The sequence below is a fragment of the Lactuca saligna genome, chromosome 9 (assembly GCF_052625555.1).
Source record: "Lactuca saligna cultivar CGN05327 chromosome 9, ASM5262555v1, whole genome shotgun sequence".
NCBI classification, from domain to species: domain Eukaryota; kingdom Viridiplantae; phylum Streptophyta; class Magnoliopsida; order Asterales; family Asteraceae; genus Lactuca; species Lactuca saligna.
In genome coordinates this window covers 88445365-88470498 of record NC_136425.1, presented here as the reverse complement: position 1 = coordinate 88470498, position 25134 = coordinate 88445365, and positions in this window count along the sequence as shown.

Here is a 25134-nt window from a genome sequence, read left to right as displayed (position 1 = left end):
CAGGTAGACGCGGGTCTAAATTATGCTGAGAAGTCGATCGCGATCTTGGATCGGAAGATCAATGTTCTACGGAGCAAGGAAGTGCCCCTGGTGCATGTCCAGTGGCAGCATTGGAAAGGGTCCGAGCTGACTTGGGAGCTGGAATTGGAGATGCGGGAACATCATCCGGAGTTGTTCGCCGCATGAGACTTCGAGGGCGAAGTCTAGTTCTAGTGGGGGAAAATTGTAACAGCCCGAAATTCAGGTAAGCCTTATGACCCTTCTACTTTGAGAGATGACAAGTTGAGTCCCTTTAAGTTATATGTGGATTTGTGAGTACGTTGGGCGTAAAGAAGCGTATGCCGCGTGTAATCACACGCTTAATTTGGACGCGGACTCACCAGGGTACGCTGGGCGTACCCATGGTTACGTTGGGCGTAATGTGTCCAGGTGAAACCCCTAAATTTTGGCTTGTGCACTATAAAAGGAACGTTTACTCCCTTTCCCCAGCTACCATAGCCCCTTGAGTGAGTCCTTAGAGTGCATAAATCCCTGTATAAGCTTGTGTGTGTGTTCTTGAGATTCAAGGCACATTTTTGAGGTGAAAAAGGAGAAGAGGAATCCATTGTTGGAGCTAGAGGTGGAAGAGTAAGAGTAGATCCGAGTTATATAGTGGTTCGAGATCCCTTTTGAGGTAAAAAGCTTCAAGCTTTGCATCTTTTCTATTCATGCTTAGCAGAGAGAAGTTTTAGGGTTTTTGGCCCCCAAGTTCATAGCTTTTTGAGTGGTTGAGCTCTTAGAAGCCGAGATCTATCCCATACTAGCTCATTTAGTGTTGTTATGGGATAAAAATCCAATCTTGGTTGTGAAAAGTTGTTCATGCATGAGTTATAGACCTTTTAAGGTTGGAAATAGAGTGTTTTGGGTGTTTGTGACTTCCACAGCCATGCAAAGGCTTAGCGTACAGTGCTGTACGCGCCGATTATGTGAAGCCAACTGGTACGCTTAGCGTATAAAGCTGGTACGCGCCGCGTGCCCCAGAAGGTTGAATTTTGTTGACTTTTAGGGTTTGGTCAATTTTACAGTATTTGAGCCTTGAGAGGGGTAAAATGGTCTTTTACCCTCCTGAGAGTGCTGAGAGAGGGAATGGTCTAGCCTTGGGAAATGGATTGATTCCGAGTGTTTATTTCGTATGGTTAGGCGGAGGCTAGATCCCATTTCCATGGAGTCCAAGATTTCTGTTTTACCGAGTTACGCGAGGTGAGTCTTCTCCCTATACATTACCTAGAGTGGTATTATGAGTTGACCGGAAGGTCTTATGTGCTATGTATGAGATTGTGTTCCATGTATGAGATTATGTGCTAAGTGATGTATGTATGATATTTAATTGTATATACCGGACCGGAGGGTCCAACAAGACAGACCGGGTCGGAGGGCCCAACAAGCTATGACCGGACCAGAGGGTCCAACAAGCTACGAGATCGGAGGGTCCCGCTGAGACACATTGACCGGAGGTTCGTACAGTAGCCTCGAGTGGCGTATGTGTTGTATGTGGTATTTTGGGGAACTCACTAAGCATTTATGCTTACAGTTGTTGTGTTATGTGTTTCAGGTACCAGCAAGGACCGTGGGAAGGTGCCGGCGTGACCCCTACACATTAGAGAAAGGATTTGATTTTTGTGATGTTGGGATATGTTATGTTTTGATAACTATTGTTGAATACTTTTGAGAATATTTTTACATAAATTTGGTTGTTGAAAAATGAAAATCTTGTTTTGAAAATATCATCGTTACAATCTTTTCTATTAATAATAATGTCAATATGGTCCATCCATTACTATACTTCCAACAATCCTTAATCAACCAATCCTTAGCGAACCTCAGGTCATCCTTGACAGTTGTGTAATAACTTTAGTCATATCTGGTTCTAGTCCTTTTTCCTCTCAATGCCCTAGGCATTTGGAAAATTAGAACACATGAATATTATAGCATATGCAATCGATCCTGTATGCGAAGCATATGGGACATGATTCATAATGTCTTACACAAAGACATGATACTTGACCAGTCTTTTGCTATAATGTTTCCATATATAGAATTTCCAATGTTGAAATATTTCAACATGGTATTCATATATAACCACGAATAAGTTTCATTAATACTTCAATGTAAACTTTTAGATTCTAAATAAAGTATAAGTATACTCTCCTATATTATAGAGAAACAACTTTTCAAATTTTGCAACTTTGCAAATTAGAACTTTGTTTCCAATAAATAGTATTGCTAACTCTCAACACTACCCTTAATAAATATGCTGTGTGACAACCGTCAATTTCCGGTCAAGTCAAAGTCAACTTAAGTAAACAAGTCAAACCGGTCAACTCAACTAACCCTTGTGTACTAGGGTTTACGTTGTGTAATTACTAAACAACTTGCTATTCTAAGGAGAGATCATAAATCAAAAAGTACGTACATCTAGATCTCCTTAACCCAAATCTATGGTAAGTGACGAGCCAAACCGATAAAACAATGTTGCATACTCATCAGGAGTGTGTAAGATCCTTAAACAAGGTTTAACAGGGTTTACGGACTTTACATTGCGAAGCCGGACACTCACATTTGTCACACACGAAACCTTTCTCAATCGTTTTCACTTTATCTCACTTTAATCGAGAATCTCTCCCAAATCTCTCCAAGCATGTCAAATCTCTCCCAAATCTCTCTGTGTATGAGAAATCTCTCCAAGAATGTGAAATTTCTCCCAAATCTCTCTTTGTATGAGAAACCCCTCTAAGTATGTCAAATCTCTCCCAAATCTCTCCAAGAATGTGAAATCTCTAAGAAATCTCTCTCAAAAGTTCCTTAAACTTTTTACAGTCTTTCGGGCCATCCCGACCCCTAACCGGGTCAAAAACGGCTTAAAACGGGGTAAAAACGAGTAAAATAGGCTTAAGGACCTTAAACCCTCTTATTAGGGGCGAAACCTCTTAGGACCCGAAAGTCCTCTTAGGGACCGAAACCAAGAAGACCCGAACCCTCCTGAGCCGAAGGTCCTCTCAGGGCCGAACCTCGCCCAGGAAGAACTGAACCTCGCTTAAAGGAACCGAACTCGAACCTCGCCCAGGAAGAACCGAACCCGAAAGGTCCTCTCGGGACCGAACCTCGCGCACCACCCAAACCCGAAGGTACTGTTCATTTCTGGTCTGACCCCCTTCGGCCTATTTCGTTTCATGACTTCGGATCGAACCTTTCGCCTTTGCCTCTCACTTCCGGTTTGCTCCTTTCGCTTCCTGCTCCTGCTCGGCATCAGCAAGGACCGAATCTCGGCCTAGGGACCGAACCTCAGCCTAGGACCGAGAGGTCTCGCTGGAAACTCTTTTTCTCCCGGTTTTCGACTAGTTTTGCGTTTAAGGCCCGTTTTTAATTATTTTAACACGAGATTTTCACCCAAAATTATATTTTAACATAATGAACCCTAAATATTCACAATTTAATCATATTTTCATGAAAATCTTTATTTAAATAATAAAAGCTAGTGGGTAAAGTACAAAGAGGTGGAGTGTTGACTTTGCTTTACCTTATGACACAAGCAACCACTCCCACACCCACTATATGACCAGCCACACCACCCCACCTTACCTAAGTCACATCAATATCCTTTCCACTCAATTACCACCCTTTCCCACGTTTTTGAGAGCTGGACATTCATCCTCTCTCCTCATTTCTCCCATTTTCTCTCATTTCACCAAGAAGATCAAACTCTTTCCTCTCTCACTTCCTCTCTCTAGAAATTCGGGATTCAAGGACTGATCTTGGGTTTTCCTCCACATTTGGTAAGCATAATTCATTCTACTTATGAATATCTCACTTCTTTCTACTCAAATCATGGATATCATACATAAACTCCATCGTATTTGTGTTAGACCTTCGAATCTTCAAGTGATTCTTCAAGTGTTCTTGGGTTGAACACTTCTCTTCTTCAACACTTATCTACTGAAATCACATAAGGTGAGTTCATACCCCTAAATTTTAATGTTTTCTCAAGTTTTTAAGGGGGGAATACAAGTTAAAACACCAAGAACATAATTAAAATTTTCTAACAGCCTTCATCAGAAAAGTTCAACTACATTCACGGACTGTTTTGGACAACTTAAACATTTTAGTTTTCAAAAATGTTTTAGGTGCAAGTAGTTCCACTTCTTAGCTTTAAAATGACTACTTGCACATCTCCTCACGATTTTTCTACAATTTATGATGATTTTTACAAAACAGCCTGTCTTTTCAAACACAAATCCGGACCAGTCTGTGAATATGAGCATTTTAATACAAGTTAAAGCTTCCAAAAATCATGAAAAAAATTATGAGTAAACTAGACTCATTTCAGGAACTCTCAGAATTTACGGATCTAGTTTTCGACTTCGTATGATTTTTCTAAAACAGTGCAGAAGGATTAAGAATCAGTTAACAACTTCTAACTATCAAAACACTTTGTAACATGTTGAGCAAAGTGTTAAGTCTTTGATGACTTCATATATTACATGTATTTCTTGTTATGATATATTTGTATAATAGAAAATTACTTACTGAATCTATAAGAATCCTCCTTCATAATCATTAGTACAAAACAAAGCAAGTTAAACATAGCTATTTTGTACTATACATTTGACTTACATAGAATGGGATTCTTAAACACCACAAAGAAACATACTAAACTATAATAGGTATAGTTAGGGTACATATACATTTCAAACATTTTAATAAACTATAATAGGTATAGTTTATGATCATTTACATAACACACTCGTACAAAAAGAAAGGGTACAAATACAAAGTGTCGGGTTTATATACGAAAGGGGGTACAAATACAAAGTACCGGGTTTTTATACAAAAAGGGTTACAAATACAAAGTGCCGGGTTTATATACAAAAGGGGTGCAAATACAAAGTACCGGGTTTTTATACAAAAAGGGGTACAAATACAAAGTGTCGGGTTTATATACAAAAAGGGGTACAAATACAAAGTGTTGACACTTTTTCAAATACGGGTCATTCTAGGGTTTATATACAAAAAGGGGTACAAATACAAAGTGCCGGTACAAATACGGGTCATTCTAGGGTCATTAATACATCATATAGGAATATTCTGTTCACACCTAACTAAGAAAATATTGGATTTTCTGGAAATCAAACTCTATCGATTTTACAAGGAAACATTTTTCTACTTCAAACGAAACTCTTATGAACTCACCAACTTAATTGTTGACACTTTTTCAAAACTACTTGTATTCTCAGGAAATCAGTGAAACAGGAAAACTTCAGCGCTTTGAGGATGGGACATTAAACCGTCAACAATTTATTTTTGTCATCATAATGTAATTGATTTTGAAACATGTAAACATATACTTTGGTGTAACTTTTTCAATTATATTTATGATGGTTGTATTTACTTGGAACACTATTATATATGTTGTTGTGATACTGTACATGAAGTCCTCCACCCCCAGACGTCTCCGCCATCCTTGGTTTGGGGGTGTGACATGCTACCACTAGCATAAGACTTATTTTGTTAGTATGTTGTCATTTCCAACCATTATCATTAGATAGGGTCTATGGTAGATTCAAACTCATATGGACTGAACTTGATCAATCTTAATTTCTTGCCACTTGGTAGCACAAGGGCCTACCATGTCTTCTATGTTGTTGAGCAGTTTACCATTATAGATTAATGGACTTTCATTTATCAAAGTGCCTTGCCTTATCCAAATAGTTGAAAACTCATAGAACTCACATGCATAGTCATCTTTAACTGGAATGGCATAGAAACATGAATATGTCAACACAATAGGTTACAAACCTCAAGTCATGTGCTAGCGATAAACAATAGGTTTATTTTGGATTTGTTCTTCAAACTTTTCAAGGTATTTAAGATTCCCACTGACCTTTTGACATATAAGATTCTCTTGTAAGAAAAAATTCCTTGACAAACAAATATTCAAGAGTTAGTGCGGATTCTTATCAAGAATGATACTTCATATAATTAGTCTAAATTGGTCTTTATCTTATCCAAGACATTACAACTACCAATTATAAATTTGTATGAGTAAGAAAACTTTCCTAACCCACATTTCATGATGTGTTATAACCCTACTTAGGATATATCACTCAATATACAATCTTGGAGTATGACTCTAAGACTTGATTTTGGAACGAAGTTTGATTCATCTTCTTGATTTAACCATTTCAACGATTCCTGATTCCTCTTCTTAGCCACATAAGTGCACTAAAGTGTCCTTAGAAGATCAATTGTGATATGGTTTTCATAATCATTAAGATAATAATAAAACACAATACTAAAGTACTCTCCTTTCCTTTCAGATTGGAGAAACTTTTATCTTTCTTTGTGTTTGATTCTTATTATTTGTCTTGCTGTACATTGAAACGTTTTTAATTATTCAGAATTATACTTAATCTTGTAAGTATAACCATATTTACTCACTTTAGTAAATCATAACGAATAGTCTTATCATTCTTTGTGGCGGACCTAGACTAGTACACAACAATTTGTATTAGATTCCCTAGCCCTTAACTTGACTCATATATGCATATGAATAAGGAATTAGTCTTAATTTTCCAAAGACTAAGGTTCTCAATCATTATACAATACAAGTTGCACGATTCCAAGTTTCTGTCCAATTAAATATGGTATTGAAAATCTTTCCTTATTTGGTAAATTTAGGCACTACCACAAATGAAATAATAAAATCCATATTGCTCAAAATAGAAACACACAAACATCAATTTTCACAAATGCCATTGTAAGGAAATATAAAATAAGATAAAATCAAAATTTTTCTTTATTTATAAAATTGCAGAAAACTTACCCTTATAATGAAAATACATATCAAAACTATGTTGCTACATATTTCTAAACAATCTATCATAACTCTTAAGTAGCAGCTCACAATTCTGATCATCGAATCATGCGATCGAAATCCATCTCTTCACGATCAGACTCAACTTGTACTTTCTTTAAGCTTCCTTTCTCTTCTTCGATCCATCAAAATATAATCTTATCACATAATGTATTAAGAATCTAGAAATAGGAACTTAATAGAGTTAGATAGTGGACTTACCTGAAGCAGAGTCAACACTTTGAATTTACCATCCTTTTGATTTTTCAAGTAAATACAGTAGCTTCACATCCAATTCCTCTTCTCTTGGCAGTAGAAACAAACAGACTCTTTCAGGATAGCACAGGGACAATCTCAGACTTAGCCTTTCTCTTTTCCATTTGGTCAAACGGTTTAACTTTGGCCTTTCCATTGGGAAGAGAAAGCTATTATGGACTTCCAATGTCGCCATTGTTAATGTCCATGGAAGCTTGGGAGATTGATCTTCGAATTTAAAATTTGCTTGACCAGTGCGCCAAATCATTGCCGATTCAGCAACAATTAGCAAATAGGTAAGATCGATGAGGGTCATGTCGTGATCCGTCACATTTTAGTCTTCAGCAAACTCACAATATGACTTAGGAAGTGATTGAAGAACCAAGTCAATAGCCAACTTCCTTGAGACAACGACACTCAACATTCCCAACCTGTCAATGTGTGACATCATCTCTAAGACGTGTGCACACACAAACCTTCCATCTTGGTGTTTGCTTGCCAATATGGTTTTAGTGACCTTGAAATTTTCAAGTCAATGAACATGTGGGTTAGGGAGAACTATTGGAGGAGGTGGAGGAAGTGAAGAATGATTTCCATTTTCATGATCGAAGCGTGGAACATTTGTTGGATAAAGTGTCTAAGCCTATAACTATATTTGGTATGAACTTAAACCGAGCAGTATAACCATGTCTGTTCCTTTTGCGATCATTTAGTGAACACAAATTATATATAACACAGATCGAATAGACAGTTGAACGTGTGGATCTTCCCTAAGCCCACAACCAAACAAGGAACAAGAAGTAAGGTGGAAGTCACACATTCCACTGCCTATCGGATCTTCATTATATTTAACCCTAACATATTCACTAAGTAATCACAATATTAACATTAATGATTCTTAGTAAAATGGTGACCATAATAGTTCTTCTTACAACCACTTAATTCATACTATTTATATATAAATTAATATCGAACAGACAATTGAATGTGTAAATCTGCCCTAAGCCCACAATCAAACAAGGAACAGGAAATGAGGCGGTAGTTACACATTCCACTGTATATCTGATATTATTTATATATAACTCTGACGTACAAACTAAGGAATTATAGAATTTACCTTTATAGGTCCTTTATGCTATACTAGTTTGTAATTAAGTGTTGAACCTTCTGTAAATATGTTTACTTGAAAAAATAGCAATGTTTATCCTGGAAAATCCTATATTTTCCATAAAAATGATTTATAATCTTAATCGTTCTAAGCCAAAAAGCACATGTATACTTACCATACTTGGTTTAATGATAACTAGTTTTATCTATAAGTAAAACTAGTTGAAGATATGTTTGCCCTGGAAAACTCGATGTGAGGATATTACCCTCCTATGATCACTTAGTACATATGAGTTGTATATAACCAAGATCGAACAAATAGTTGAATGGGTGAATCTTCCCTAAGCTCACAACCAAACAAGGAACACGAAATGAGGCGGAAGTCACACATTACACTGTCTACCGAACTTCAATTTTATATAACCCTATTGTATATACTAAGTAAATATAAAGTTAATATCCCTTGATACTGTTTAAGAAAAGTATATTACTATGTAAATATATTGTTCTTTTTGAATTTTTATAACCATACAAATGGACGTTTATCTCTACGGCGTACTGCAGACGTCATATACATTAATGACGTTTGTGACACGGAAACCTGCTAGTCAAATTGTAGTTAACAGTCAGGGTGTGAGATTGCTAATCCCATATAGATCTATACACAAACTCATGCTCTCCATCCAGGAGACTCAGGTTCATAAGGCTAGACTTTTATTTGTACTTAGGTAAGTACATGAAGACGTGTCTCACAATTAGCTTCAACGAATTTACAAGTAATAATGAGAAAATTTTATTTATAAATAACAGGTAATTTTTATAAAAATATCCATAAACTATATTTATTATAGTCTATAAGTTTATTTTGATGTTTCAACTTAGTCTTTGTAAAACAATTCAAATGATCCATTAACTATACCTATTATAGTTTATTTCCATGTTTTAAAAAGTTTCATGTTTAAATACATATTAACGGTAAGAAAACATAATAAGTGAATTATATTTTCAAATACACAATTTATTGTGTTTTACTTATATTCCCCCCCCCCCCCCCTAAAAACATTGAAAAAGCTTATAAAAATATGGGGGTATGAACTCACCTTATGTGTGGTAACAGTTTTGAACACAAAATAGAAACGGTGACCTTCAGGCTAGATTACAGGAAAGATGTCGTGTTCCTAATGGTTTTAAAACACACAATAGTGTATGAATATATATATGAAACTAGCATGAAATATAATAGAAAGATACTTAGATCATAAGAACTTACTATGTATTCAACGGAAATCAAGTTTGAAGATTGAATATCCAAGGACTTAATTTCTAACTGCTTTGAAGATGGACATGAAGAATGATACTTGAGAGAGTTTGTAGAATGATAAGTTTACTGAGAATGATGTTGTGAAGGCAAATTTGAGAGAGTATGGGGGTGTTTACGTTGTGAATGTGCAAATGAATTCCTTTGCACCTTATATATGAAAGTAAACTTATGAGGCGGTGATGCCGGTGCATTGGTAATTGAATCTTATCACATTGGTATGTTGAATTTGAATAAGATATGAAATATTTAAGGGGTTCTCAGCCACAATGAAAGGGAATTCGGCCTACTATAACCAAATTCACACAAACACATTCACATTCTGATGAATTCGGTCCTAATGGGCCTCAAAGAAGTGAATTTGGCCATATGGTGGTCCAAAAGAAAAGGAAATTCGATAATAAAGGACCTAGAACACCTTGAAACCGAATTCTCCATTATGCTTTTACTAGAAACCGAATTCTTAATTTCCTAGAAGTGTAAGACCCGAAATCAAGCTAATATTTTGATTCCTAAAACCGAATTCTCATTTGTTTTCGATTCCTTGATCGAATTCACCATTTAATGGTGAATATTTATTGTTTGAACCCTTAACCTTTTGTTAATACGTGAATTATACAACCCTGAACCAATTTAGTTTTTAATCCAAGCTTACTTACAAGCTTAAAAAAAGCATTCATAGTTATATATAACACAATGTTTAAAGGTTCCAATGTGGTTTTCACTAGTACTTGGTTAGGGTTTAGACATTGCTAGGTCTAAAAATTTGGAGCTGTGAGATCATCCTCCCGTTAGAGGGAATTTCGTCCAAAAATTTGAATTCTAAGTGGTTACTAGGAACTAGGAAAGAGGTAGGTACGTTGGTTCTATTTGATATTTTATTCTGATTGGTGGAGAGTGTGTGATTTTGGCTTACTTGACTATGTTTATCCAACTGGTAGGATGTCCACTCGTAGCTCTAGGCAGTTTTTGTCTTGAAGTTCATGGTAGGACTCCTACCTGGTTCACTCATTATTGCCTTGTGTATACAAGTCGTATATAATTAAGGTTGTAAAGATGGTCGGATGGGTGGCTCTACCCTAGTCCACAACCAGACAAGGAATAGGAGATAGGGCGGAAACACACATCCTAGGTCTATAGAATCTTAATTATACACCACTCTCGTGTATACACTTAACAGTGATAGGTTAATCGTATTTATCCCTAGCCTCTGTGCTTGAACTTGATTTGCTGCATATGTGGTATTCCCAAAAGTCTATTGGGGATGCTTCGGGAAAGTTACGGAAGAATATAATACTCCTCGCATGAGTACTTCAGAGGTTTGAAATGGAAGACGATTTCGAGGTTCGTATCTAATTTGTCGTTATGAGAAATGAGAGTTTTGTTAGGAAATTGGTATGGTGAGGACCAAGTTAATTCATTTATAAGGACGACATCAGAACCTCTTATCATAATGATTGTTAAGTCGATTACGAAAAAGTGTTTGTTTTATCCTTGTTATTACTACTACGAATATTTATATTGTAATTAGCGGGTACTAACAGTACGAGTGTACTGATAACCAAAAATAATTAACTTTTATAATATAATCCCTAACAGTTCCTTCTATAATTGCTTGGTGTATACAAGTTGTGTATAATCAATATTGGAAAGACAATCGACTGAGTGACTCTACCCTAAATCTACAACCAGACAAGGAACAGGAAACAAGGTAGAATCACACACTCTATGCTTACAAATATTAGTTACAAATGACCCTAGTGTATATACTAAGCCATCATAGCTCAACTGCAAGGATCCTTAGTTTTTATATAAATGATGTGTTTTGTTCAGACAAGAGTATAATTTATAATTATTTATAAAAAGTTTTAAGTTTTAAATATTTTTATTGAGAAAACGTACCGGTGTTCATAGGGGTTCTGGGATAGTTTCTCCTGCGGTGATCATCAATATTCTTCCATCTTTTCCAAAGTTCCTTGTTATTAGAAAATCCCTCTGAAAATGTCTAGTTTCACCATACTTGTAACAGTTTAGCTTATTCCATCGTATGGGAGCTGAGAGATAGGTCGTGTCGGTGCCCTATAGAAACGGATAATGTGTCCCCTCCTGAGGCAGTTCTTGCAATACATCTGCCGGCAAACTCCATTATGATGAAAGTTACATTTGTTACATTTCGGAAGGTTACCAGCATATCGACTGTCGGGTGTTGGAGTGGCTGGTATCGTGGCATCGTGAACCGCAACTACTGGTTGTCTTTTCGAAGTCTCTTGTTTTGAATGTATTTTCTTCTTGATCCTTGACTTTCGCTTATAGTCATTTTGTTTTGTTGGTTCAGGAACAGGGGACATTATTCCTTCGCAAACCCCATGGTCCACGAGTGTTTGTGCCAGTCGCTTCGCACTATCAAAATTCACATGTTTTGTAGCCATCATGTTTCCTTGAATATGAGGAGATGGTCCCCGGATGTATTTCTCTATCTTCTTGCTCTCCGTGGTAACCATCACGGGGCATAGTACTGCTAGATCACTAAATCTATTAGTGTAGGCTACTATGTCTGAACCTATCATAGTAAGCTCCCACAGTTCTTGCTCGAGTTTTTGTACTTCGCCCCTCAGGAAGTACTCCTCTAGCATCATTGTTTTTAGGATTTCCCAACCCATTGAGTTTGCTACTGTGAGGGTCAATGATTTGACATGGCCATCCCACCATATCAGAGCCCTATCATAGAAAGTGCAGGCGGATAACTTGACTTTTCTCCCTTCTAGGCACGTGCAAATTTTAAAAATTGACTTTGTTTTCTCGAACCACTGCATTAGAGCAATGAATCCTTCATTTCCACTAAAGTATTTGGGTTTGAAATTTATGAAGTCTTTATATGTACACTCCCTAGGGTGTCCATGACTATTTTTGTAGTTAGATGGGTTAGCACCACTTCCCGTCCCATTGGTACCACTTGCGTGGATATGAGACATGGCGGCTGTTATGGCGGCAGTCACTGCAGTCTGGAACATAATGGGATCATATTGTGGAGGTGACGGTGTTGGATTTTTTGTCGTGTTGTTATTACGCCTGATACATCTACGAGGCAGCATCTTTCTGTCATAAAGTTTAGAGATGAAAGGATGGTAAGATCTGGTAGTGGCTATAAATCGAATGTCATATGAACTAGGTTATTGTAGTTTTAATGTAACATGATCTGAAAGTGTTTTGTAATCAGGTCATAATAGAAGTCTACGTGTACATAAACTTATGAATTTTTCAATAGTGATTACCCTCACTGAAATTTTGTTACCTGACTTGTAGTTATTAGTTGTGATGAAATACGTGAAAAACTTAATACATAGTGTGAGCAGTGTAATCACTAACTCAGTAGGTTACATTAGTTTCTTAGTTATTAATGTGACGCATACGGTGCTCTGTAGTTCGTTTCTGATAAGGTAAGGTTTTGTTAATTATGTATCTAGTGCCTTTCTTTTCGGCCGATCCTTTCTCGGAATCCTCATCGTGAACCCTCTTTTGGTTCTCTCTCGGTTCCTCTATTGGTTGTTTGCGATGTCTAGGTGTGTTAGTTGTGCAAGAATGGAAGTGTTTAAAGAATCTAACAGATTAATAAAACATTTTTATTAAAATAAATTCTTACGAGGATGATCCTTATCGGGTCTTTCTATAATCAAGTAGTGTATATGGATTATATATAATCCAGATCAAATAGACCTTTGAATAAGTGATCCTACTCTAAAACCACAACCAAACACGGAACTAGAAGTAGAGTGAAAACCATCAATTCTAAGTCGATAAAATCTCAATTATATATGACCTTAATGTATACACTCATTAATTATAGCCTTACCAGTAAAGGTCTTTTAGTTTTCACATAAATTAGTTATAGTATTTAAAATACTCCTATAGTATTTTAACTTTATGTTTTATTCTAGCATTTGTGTGTATCTAGGGTTGGTAAGTTTTAGACTTGCTGCAACACCATTACCACTGCCAAACACATGTTGGTCGTATCTCAAATAAATATATTTGATCAGGCCATATTTATCCCATATATGATTGCATAATTGTCTAGGTTTTACTATAATGTCCAACATCTAAATACTTTTGATTTTTTCTTCTTCTGATACTTGTTCTAGTATGTGTGCTTGTTTGTATACTTCTCATAAAATACTTATATATTAAAAATATATTTTTAGTCAGAGCACTTCGGCCCCATTGTATTTATAGTTGTATATCTTTTATAGGTTGATATACTTGGTTCACTATAAACAATTCTTTGATACCAATCTTTCACACCCCCAAACTGGAATGGCAGAAACGTTCGACGGAGGACGTCATGTTTAAGTATCACAACAATTGAATAATAGTAATCAAAGCAACAACAATCATTATATTAATAATATAAAGTTTACATTTTGTTCAAAACATTACTTGATTTTCATTAAAACTATAACAAAAGATAAGACGTAAAGCTCTGTCTTCGAAACACCTGAAAAGAGTACCTATCTACTAACGATCCTGAGAATACAAGTGGTTTGAAAAAGTTTCAACATTAAAGTTGGTGGCTTCATAAGCGTTTTGTTTTAGAAAACAGATTCTTTGCTCTTTGTAAAACATGATGTGTTTCTCCAAAAAATCTTATATTTCCTAATATGATGGATGATAAGTAAAATGACTCTTACAAGTTCCTTCTACGACTACTTAACGTATACAAGTTATATACAATTCAGATCGAACAAACAATCGATTATGTGATTCTGCCCCAAGCTCACAACCAAACAAGGAACAGGAAATGAGGTGGAGATTACACAACCCATTGAAAACTAATTATGCAAAAATTGGTAAGAGCAAAACAACTCGATGAATCATAGTACAGATATAGAAAAAATTATTTTCTTGAAGACTAATTATGAAAAAATTGAGTCTTTTTTGTTTAAATTCATACACACAGACACCCATGAACAAACCCGTCAAATTTTTTTGTTCTTGACACACACAATAACTTCATCTTTCTGGATTTTTTGCATGAACTGATCGAGTTTCTGGACATATTTTAGGGTAAACCATTTTCGATTTCATGTTTGGGCACATACAATTTGGATTTCGATTTTGGGTACACACTAACACCAAGAGGTGATCTTTCCCTCAACCCGAAAGCAACTGGACCTTGCGATTTTAGGGTGCATGTAAGACCCCCGTTTATTAAATAAATAAATAGATAAAGTTGATGTATGAAAACTAGCCCTAAAAACAATAATTATATAATAAGAGTTGGTCTTGAGGAGTAACTTGGCATAATTTAGAAGTTGAGGATTAAAAGAGTAAGTTCTGGACTCAATTTATAATTATTTATGAAGTCAGGGGCTCCGTGGTAATTATTTGGATTTAAGTTAAGAGGAAATGAAATGGAAGGGTTGATTATGTCATAATTTAGATATCGGGGGATGTTTGGTAAATTTTGTAGCTAAGGTGTAAAGGATTTTAAAGTTGAGGGTTTAAATGGTAATTTCCGGATTTAATTTGAAGAGATTTTGGAAAACAAGGTGCAAATGGTAAATTTTGGACTAAATATGAAAGAAATTATGTGAGCAGGGGTGGAAAGAGTAAATTATAGCCTAAGTTTGAAAGAAAAAGAGAAAGGAGGGGCTGATCTTGGCATTATGGAGAAATGTTTGAGGGTGTCGGGAATATAGTTGTTCACCCGTAACCCTAACCATAAAGACCCTCACAGCCACCACCCTTATGCCTCTTTCTTCCAGCCACCGCACCACCCGTTCACTTCGACTCTCTGGCCGACAAAGACCACCGCTACCCCTCCTGCTGTTGAAGTCGTAGCCTCCGTCGAGCTTCTCCACTACTTCAACCTCCGCTGAAGGCCAAGGCTGCCATGGGAAGCCATGGCAGTGGGTAACCGGAAGAACTCGTCGTCAGGCGTTGTGGTAATGATTTCCAATGGGATTTGCCCACCCTCTCTGCCTCTTCGTTGTTGTTGCATCACCACCACTCATACAGTGGCTCCTCTTCCATTCTTCTTCACTCCTTTCCGTTAGTCGGCGCCGATAGCCACCGTTGTGGCCGTTCGAAATGTTGTTGCCATCATCATGTACCCCTAAGTGGTGGTTACATCCAGCATTCTGCGCAAGGGCTTGATTATGTATGTTGATGTTGATCAGGGAGACAAAACAAGTTATTGCCACCATCGTAAGGTGGTGGCTGACGTCTAAAAGCCTTGTTGTCACCACCATGAGCCACCAGGTGGGTGGCTAGAGTGGTTATGTGACCATATAGCGGGCGTGTGTGCATGTATTTCTGATGGTGCGTGTTTAGTCTAGCCGAAAATTGCAAGGAAGCCATTGCCACTACCATGAGGTGGTGGCTGCCACCGTGTGCCACCGTGGGTGGGTGTATTTTATTGTAGTGTTTGTATGTTAGTTTGGTATTTTCATTGTAAATTAAAAAAAAAGGAATAATGGAAAGAAATTGAAAACCCACCACCTTAGGGTGGTGGCTGCCGACACCGGCCACCATGTCGGGTGGCGATGTGCCACGTTTGTATGGTGAAACGTTGGGATGTTTGAATAAAGGGACTAAAACACTAATGGACCTAGCAAAACCCTAATGTGCTTAAAGATTAATTTTGGGCCTATTGGGCCATGTTTGGGTGGAAAACCCTAATTATGAGTATTTGGGCCTTGGACTTATTGGAACCCACCTTTGGGCCATTGGGATTGGATTGTGCATTAAGCCCAAATTATTTCATATCATTTACCTAGTAGAGTAAAGGACTTAATGGGTTAAGTCCTTAATGAGTTAAGTGAGAAACACTTAATCTTAATTGTCATTTTATGTGAAAACCTAATTTCACTTGGACTTGAGTTGGGCCTTCCTATTGGGACTTGGTGATTGGGATAATAATTGACCATCCAAGAGCAAGCAAACGGATTTGATTAAGTTAATGTACTTAGGGTAAGGCCCATATGATGGTTTGGGCCCAATTTGGAAAATTGGGCCATAGTTTAGGCCTTGATGGTTATATGATATTGGGCCATTAGAATGCCAAATGTTGGACTAGACTAAATGGTTGGGCCTTTGATCAAGTCCATGTAGAGACTTGGGCCCAATTGGGAAAATTGGGCCATAGTCGGGCCTTGGTTCATTATTAGACTTTTGGGCCTTTTATTGGGCCTTGACCTTGAATGGGGTAAAGCAATACTTTACCCCAAGCATGGACTTATGGGTATATGTGTTGGGACCTAATTATTAATTGGGTGTTATTTTGATGATTGACAGATTCGGGAATATGTCATCCAGCAGGTAGGGTTTTGTCAGCAGGACTTCAGCAGTGAGAGGTGAGTTTTCCTCCAGTAGGAACGGGTCTAAGGCACCAATGCCGACACGTTTAAGTAGTAGAGTATGTTAGGGTTAGCCTGATGCAATTTCTATGTTTCCAGACTTCGGTCTGATGCCGGGGCGGTCTCGAGAAGTAGTTTTGTATGCTTGATGTCTTTGTGATTCATGCATGTTTATGTGTTATGTGTTATGCGTTCCAGACTCCGATCCGATGCCGGGAAATCCCGATGCAGTACATATATGATTAAGCTATATGTTATGTGTTTCGAGGTAAGCACGATGTCGGGGCAAGCCTGATGTATGTTAGTTATTATGCGATGTATTATGTATTTCGGGGCAAGCCCGGTGTATGCTAGTTTATGTGTTTAATGTTGTTGTTCTGGGCTTCGGTCTGATGACGGGGCAACCCCGATGTAGTTTACGTGATTTTGTTATTTTTTTTATGATATATATGTTATGTTGTATATATGGTAGGGTTATCCCGTTTTCAGGGTGAGCCTAATGTCGGACATGAGTCCGATGTCGGGTAAGCCGATGTCGGGATTCGTCCCTATGAAGTTGGCAAGAGTCCCAGAGTTATTTGATTTATTATATGTGCTTTGTATGGTATGTGGTAGTTTGGAGGAGCTCACTAATCTTCGTGCTTTCAGTTTTAGTTTTGGTTTCAGGTACTTCAGGTTTCTAAAGAGGAGCTCGAGAAGGTTGCAGTGCACACACAATTTGTTCAGCCTGGGATGTTTATACTCTGATATACATGAGAGTTGTTATAGTACTCTGAGATACATTGTTTATGATTTTTCTATGATGTATGATGTTTATGGTTTTTATTATTAAATAAAAACGAAATTTTTAGCTTGTACTATTGGGATGTTACAAGTTGGTATTAGAGCCTTGGTTTGAGGGATTCAGGCACACTTCCGAGTGTATCTGAACTCAAACTAAGGAAGTGGTATAATGTTTTCATTAGAAAATAGTTTTAGAAAAGCGAATAGAATTGTTAGAAAGAAAAGAAGTTTGAAAAGAGAAAAGGTTGTGGTGCATTCAATCAGCCGAGCTCAAGTAAGTAATCCCAAATTACCCATACAAATTTATGCTATGTTATGATTATCAACTTTATTAGAACAACATGCTAGATTAGGACTAAGGATCTAGGAAGGATGCCTTATGTTCCTGTTATGTGTTTTAGCTTTATGAGAACTGCATGCTAGTACACAGTAGTTAGGATGATAGCCTAAGTAGTATATGCTTGATTATGTGTACTCAATGCCCGAATGTTGCATGCTTTGTGCTTTTAGGAGTTCTAGTTGTCTTTCACCAAATAGTAACCGAATATGTTAAGTTACATATTGCAAGGACTAAATAATTTCATAAGGTTAGGTTTAGCTCTATTTCGCAGCTCTTATTTGAGTCCAACCGTTGTAGGGTAGGATCTCTCATTCGAAGAATTATCTAGTCTGAGTAATATGTAATAGTATTCGTGAGCTAGTTAAGGGAAGAAAGCAGGGACTTTTTATGCAGCTGGTGGCGGAGAATGAGTTGGTGATTACCCTAAGGCAAGCCTAGGATGAGAATAGCAGAGAACAATAGCAGTAGAAGGGACTTGGTGGAGTCAAGACAGTTCTTAAGGAAAGTACGGATATATGTGGAAGGTAGTATGGGCCCATACTACTGAAAGCAGAGGATCTGTACTCGAATCAAGGAAGGCTGAGATAAGACCAGGGAACTTGTAGTGTGTGAGATCCCTTGATTTTTTATGAGTATTGTGATGTTAGTGATGGTATATTACCGAGTATAGTGACACTACATGGTAGACCAGATGGTCGTTCTGATGTCGACGAGGGATCGGGCTCGAACTCTATAGCCGGGAAGCTCAATGATCAGACAAGGGAGTTCATTCCTTCTGAGATTGCATGTAGTATCATTGACCAGACTCCTGTGATTCCCAGTATGATCAAGGAGAGCATTATAGAGATTTGTTATGAGAGACCGAGTACAATCTGCACTGAGATAGCATTCATGATAGGGACCCGTACGTTGATGTTTGAAGAATTCATAGTTTGTGAGGCTTCCGATTGTAATTGGGTTAGGGACCCGATTGTTAGCAGTAAATGGTTGGAAGATGTCGCCAACACTTTTCATACCAGGCGTTGTCTCGAAAGGAGACACGATCCGACTTACTTCCTGTATCCCGAGGGACAAAGCACGAGATTGATAGGAATAGGTTGGTAATGAGTTAAGTGATGAAGCAGGTGATGTTATGTCATTGGATGACTTTTAGACTAGATTTTGGGCAGAGTGTGCCCAGGCGATTGAGGTGCATCAGTTGGCGCAAGAGTTGTTAGATCTCCATCAGACGACTAAGACTTTGGCAGTGATCACTGCCAAGTCTCGGGAAAGAGCTTATATGATACCGCTATATGTAGCAGAAGAGGAAGTGAGTAAGGTAAGATATCAGAACGTATTGTAGAATGATAGCAGGGAGATCGTTAGTATCTTGGGGTGCAAGACCCTTAATGATATGACTTTTAAAGCTTGAGAACGGGATATGGACTTGCAGCACATTGGTAAGAGGGACCCAGATCAGTTGCTTATATTGAGGGGTCTCGGGAGGAAACCTAGATTTTGGATCAGATTTTGAGAGACCAGCAGGGATAGATTCAATACAACACATGCGGGAAACTACACAATGGAGTCTTTCATTTCAAGGATTGAGTAAGTGTAACCCTGAGTTATCCTCGGTTTGCATCTGAATTATATTTTCAAGAGATGTCATATGCCAATTGCATACCGAGAAGCATTAGAGACAGTGCTAGAGCATTTCCTAAATTACGGGATTGGGAAAGTACAACGTCATCTTGGTTTATTCCAAGACTGAGGAGCAACACGAAAAGCACCTGAGGGAGGTGCTAGAGACTTTGAGGAGGGATAGAATTTTTGCAAGGTTCTCCAAATACGAGTTCTAGTTGCGCTAGGTGCAACTCCTTAGGTACCCTGTCAACTAGAAGGGTTTACTAGTCGATCTGGCCAAGATAGAGGCTGTGATGCGGTGGGAGATTCTGAGGTCTCCAACTGAGATCCAGATCTTCTTGGATCTAGCAGGATATTACCGGAGATTGATTCAGGTTCTTGGAGGTGGTGTGATCTTTTTGAGTGGCTAGTATTCAAACACAAGCAATGGCAAGTGTGGTTTTCAGCAGATTGGCCATAGAATAGTAAGAAGGATTGAGAATCCTTCCAGTATTGTGTAACGTAAGATGTTAGTTGAATCAAAGTGGGGGAGAATCATCCAAGGATTCAGAAGTATGAGCAGTTTTGAATCTGGGATAAGTTTCGCATCCTTGTCAGGAAGGAAGACAACTTAAGCAGTTGTATGCTTTGAGGATAGTGTGAGATCGAAGTTCGGAAAAACTTGCCAATAGGGAGATCATGTTCCCATAATGTTTACTAGCAAGCCTTAGGGAATCTGGTCGGGGATTCCAGTCAGGACATGAGTTCAGTTGAGTGCGGATCAAGCGTGTGTTCGATCCAGTATGGAAAGTGTTGTAAATCTATTGGTGTAGCCGTAGCATTCACTAGCATCCAGATAATGTTAGAGTGTTGTAAGTTTGCGGGTGTAGTCGTAGCATTCACTAGTAGCCAGATAGTGTTAGAGTGTTGTAAGTCTGCGGGTGTAGCCGTAGCATTCACTAGCAGTCAGATAGTATTAGAGCGTTTTAAGTCTGCGACAGTAGCTGTAGTATTCACTAGCATCCAGATAGTGATAGACTGTTGTAAGTCTGCGGGTGTAGTTGTAGTATTCACTAGGTTGGTGGATAGCGTGAGTGCATTGTTAGGATGGAGAAAGAACAATAGTACCCACCAGTTCGGGTGTAGCAGCAAGGATATGGAAATCCACGAATTGGTTTTCGGAATTACCCAGACGGGTTAGACATAGTTAAGCCAGTGATAAGACTGTAGAAGCGCCACTACAGTTATGAGAGCAAGGAAGCAGTGGACTGCTTAAGGTCATTCATGACATAAGGCTACCAATGGTCGTGTAGCAATCACTTTTAGCCTTGGGTTTGGTGATGTCAGGATTCGACGCATGGAACCAATTGGTTAGATCATAAGGTTGTTAGAGTTACAATGGCATGATAACTAGTTGCAACTAGTTCTAGAGAAGGATTTTGTTCAGAAGTCGTGTCAGGCGACTAAGTGGGAGTCCTTTGGCTCCGCATCCGGGCCGGAACCCGGTAGTTCAGATGATTGGCGAAAAAATTGAGAACAGGTAGGTCTCGGTAGATGTTGGAAAGCAAACATGTGTCAGCATACAGTTTCAGGCACTTCAGTGTTTCAGGCAGTTCAGTGTTTCAGGTAGTTCAATGTTTCAGGCAGTTTAGTGGTTCATGCAGTTTAGAGTTTCAAGAAGTTTAGTGTTCAGATAGTTTAGTGTTTCTGGCAGTTAAATATTCAATCAGTTCAGTGTTTCAGGCAGTCAGTGTTTCAGGCAGTTCAGTGTTTTCAGGCATATCAATATTTCAGACAGTTTTGGGTCTCCAACAGTAATGGTATTTGAGGATCTCATATATGGTAAGCATAACAGATTGTTGAGTAATGTTAAGTCACCCCTGCGGGGTTCATCTATAATGATTTAGTATGAGTGGTCTACCGGGGATTCAGACCATCTCGAGACTATAGATTTCAGACAAAGTAGATGTGATCTTGTTGCCAGGAATTCGTTCATCTGCAAAATTTAGGGCCTTGCGAAGGATGGTCACGGTCACCCTGGGGAAGACTAGGGTGTGCACAGGATTATGACCATGTTATTTGAGTGGTTTGGCATTTAACGAATAGTATGTATTAAGGAATGATTTCGAGGACAAATCTAATTTAAGTGGGAAAGAGTTGTAACACCTCGTTAATTAAATAAATAAATAGATAAAGTTGATGACTAGATAGTAGCCCTAAAATCAATAATTATATAATAAGAGTTGGTATCAAGGAGTTACTTGGCATAATTTAGAAGTTGAGGGTTAAAAGTGTAAGTTTCGGACTGAATTTATAATTGTTTATGAAGTTAGGGGCTCCGTGGTAATTATTTGGATTTAATTTAAAAGGAAACGAGGTCGAAGGGCTGATTATGTCATAATTAAGATGTTGGGGGCTGTTTGGTAAATTTTGTACCTAAGGTGTAACAGATTTTAATGTTGAGGGTTTAATTGGTAATTTTGGAAAACAGGGCGCAAATGTTAAAATTTGGACTAAATATGAAAGGAATTATGTGAGCAGGGGTGGGAAGAGTAAATTATGGCATGGATTTGAAAGAAAAAGAGAAAGGAGGGGCTGATCTTGGCATTTGGCAAAATGTTTGAGGGTGTCGGGTATATAGTTGTTCACCCCGTAACCTTAGCCCTAAAGATCCTCACAACCGCCACCCTTATGCCTCCTTCTTCCAGCTGCCGCACCATCCATTCACTTCGATTCTCCGGCCGACAAAGACCACCGCTAGCCCTCCTATTTTCAAAATTGCAGCCTCTGCCAATCTTCTCCACTGCTTCAACCTCACTGAAGGCCAAGGCTTTCATGGGACGCCATGGCGGTGGGTAACCGGAAGAACTCGTCATCAGGTATCGTAGCAGTGATTTCCGATGGGAGTTGCCCACCCTCTCCGCCTCTTCATTCCTGTTGTATCGCTACCACTCCTACAATGGTTCCTCCACTGTTCTTCTTCACTCCTTTCCGTTATTCGTCGTCGATAGCCACCGCTGTGGCCATTAGAACTGTTGTTGTCGCCGTCACGTACCCCCAAGTGTTGGTTGATTGTGTATGTTTCTGCTGATCAGGGTGCCAAAAGAAGTTATCGCCACCACCGTGAGGTGGTGGCTTCCGTCTGAAAACCTTGTTGTCGCCGCCGTGAGCCACCAGGTGGATGGCCGGAGTGGTTTTGTGACTATATCAGTGTTGTAAAACTCGTCGAGTTGGCGGATTATTCCTCCGAGTACTCGCTACTCGGCCCCTTTTCGAGGCGAGATACAAAATCCCGAGTACTCCCCAATCAGCCCCTTATTGAACTGGTCGGTATTGTAAAACTCAGTGAACTCGATGATTAATAAATATAATATACTTAATGATTTATTATTAAACATGCACACACACATATGATTGTCACTACATATATATCTTAAACTTTTAGTTATTGCTCACGAAGTGAGACCATTATGTGTTTTTCAGTTTTTGTGTATTCACATGTATCTAATTTTGTTAGATACTACAATCAACTAATGATATTAACTGATGATTTTGACATATATAAATTCCCTAAAAATATTACTACATGAATTACCGAATCTGAGTACTCCCGAGTACTCGCTACTTGGTAGTTAGCTGAACAGGTACCGAGTAACGAGTTCTACAACCTTGGACCATATAGCAGGCATGTGTGCATGTATTCCTATTGGTGCATGTTTAGTCTAGCCAAAAATCATAAGGAAACCACTGCCACAATCATGAGGTGGTAGTTGCCACCCTGTACCACCATGGATGGGTGTATTTTAGTGTAGTGTGTGTGTATGTGTGTTGTTTTGGTATTTTCATTGTAAATTGTAAAAAAAAGGAATAATGGAAGAAATTGAAAACCACCACCTTAGGGTGGTGGTTGCCGCCACCGGCCGCCATGTCGGGTGGCGGTGTGCCTCGTTTGTATGGTGATACATTAGGATGTTTGGACAAAGGGACTAAAACCCTAATGGACCTAACAAAACCCTAATGGGCTTAAAGAATAATTTTGGGCCTATTGGGCCATGTTTGGGTGGAAAACCTTAATTGTGAGTATTTGGGCCTTGGACTTATTGGGACCCACCTTTGGGCCATTAGGATTAGATTGTTTATTAAGCCCAAATTATTCCATATCATTTGTGTAGTAGAGTGAAGGACTTAGTGGATTAAGTCCTTAATGAGTTAAGTGAGAAACACTTAACCTTAATTGTCATTTTATGTGAAACCCTAATTTCACAGGGACTTGACTTGGTCCTTTTTGATTAGGATAATAGTGGACCATCCAAGAGCAAGCAAACATATTAGAATAATTTATTGGACTTAGGGTAAGGCTTATATGAGGGTTTGTACCCAACTTGGAAAATTGGGCCATAGTTTGGGTCTTGATGGTTATATGATATTGGGCTATTAGAATGCCAAATGATGGACTAAATGGTTGGGCCTTTGATCAAGACCAGGTAGAGACTTGGGTCCAGTTGGGAAAATTGGGCCATAGATGAACCATAGTCGAGCCTTGGTTCATTATTAGACTTTTGGGCCTTTTATTAGGCCGTGAGCTTGAATGGGGTAAAACAGTCTTTTACCCAAGCATGGACTTTTGGGTATATATGTTGGGACCCAATTATTAACTAGGTGTTATTTTGATGATTGGCAGATTCGGGAATATGTCATCTAGTAGCTAGGGTTTTGTCAGCAGGACTTTAGCAGTGAGAGGTGAGTTTTCCTCCAGTAGGAATGGGTCTAAGGCACTAATGTTGGCCCGTTTAAGTAGTATAGTATGTCGGGGTAAGCCCGATATCGGGGTTAGCTTGATGCAGTTTGTATGTTTCCAGATATCGATCCGATTCTAGGCGGTCTCAGGAAGTAGCTATGTATGCTTGATGTCTTTGTGATTCATGCATGTTTATGTGTTATGTGTTATCTGTTCCGAACTCTGCTCCGATAACGGGCAAGCCTGATGCAGTATATATATGATTAAGCTATATGTTATGTGTTCCAGTGTAAGCCTGATGCCATGGTAAGCCCGATGTATGTTAGTTATTATGCCATGTATTATGTATTTTGGGGCATGCCCTTGGTTTATGTGTTTAATGTTGTTTTTTCGAGCTTCTGTTTGATGTCGGGGAAAGCCCGATGCAGTTTACGTGATTATGTTATGTTTTTATAATATATGTTATATTGTGAATGTTTCGGGGTAACCCGATACTGGGGTGAGCCCGATGCCTGATGCGTCCGGACGTCGGGGTGAGCCCGATGCCGGACAGGAGTTTGATGCTGGGATCGTGCCGATGCAGTTGGGTAGAGTCCCAGAGTTATGTGATTTGTTATATGTGCTTTGTATGGTATGTAGTAGTTTTAGGGAGCTCACTAAGCTTCGTGCTTATAGTTTCAGCTTTGGTTCCAGGTACATCAGGTTTCAAAAGAGGAGCTCGGGAAGGTTGCAGTGCACACACCATTT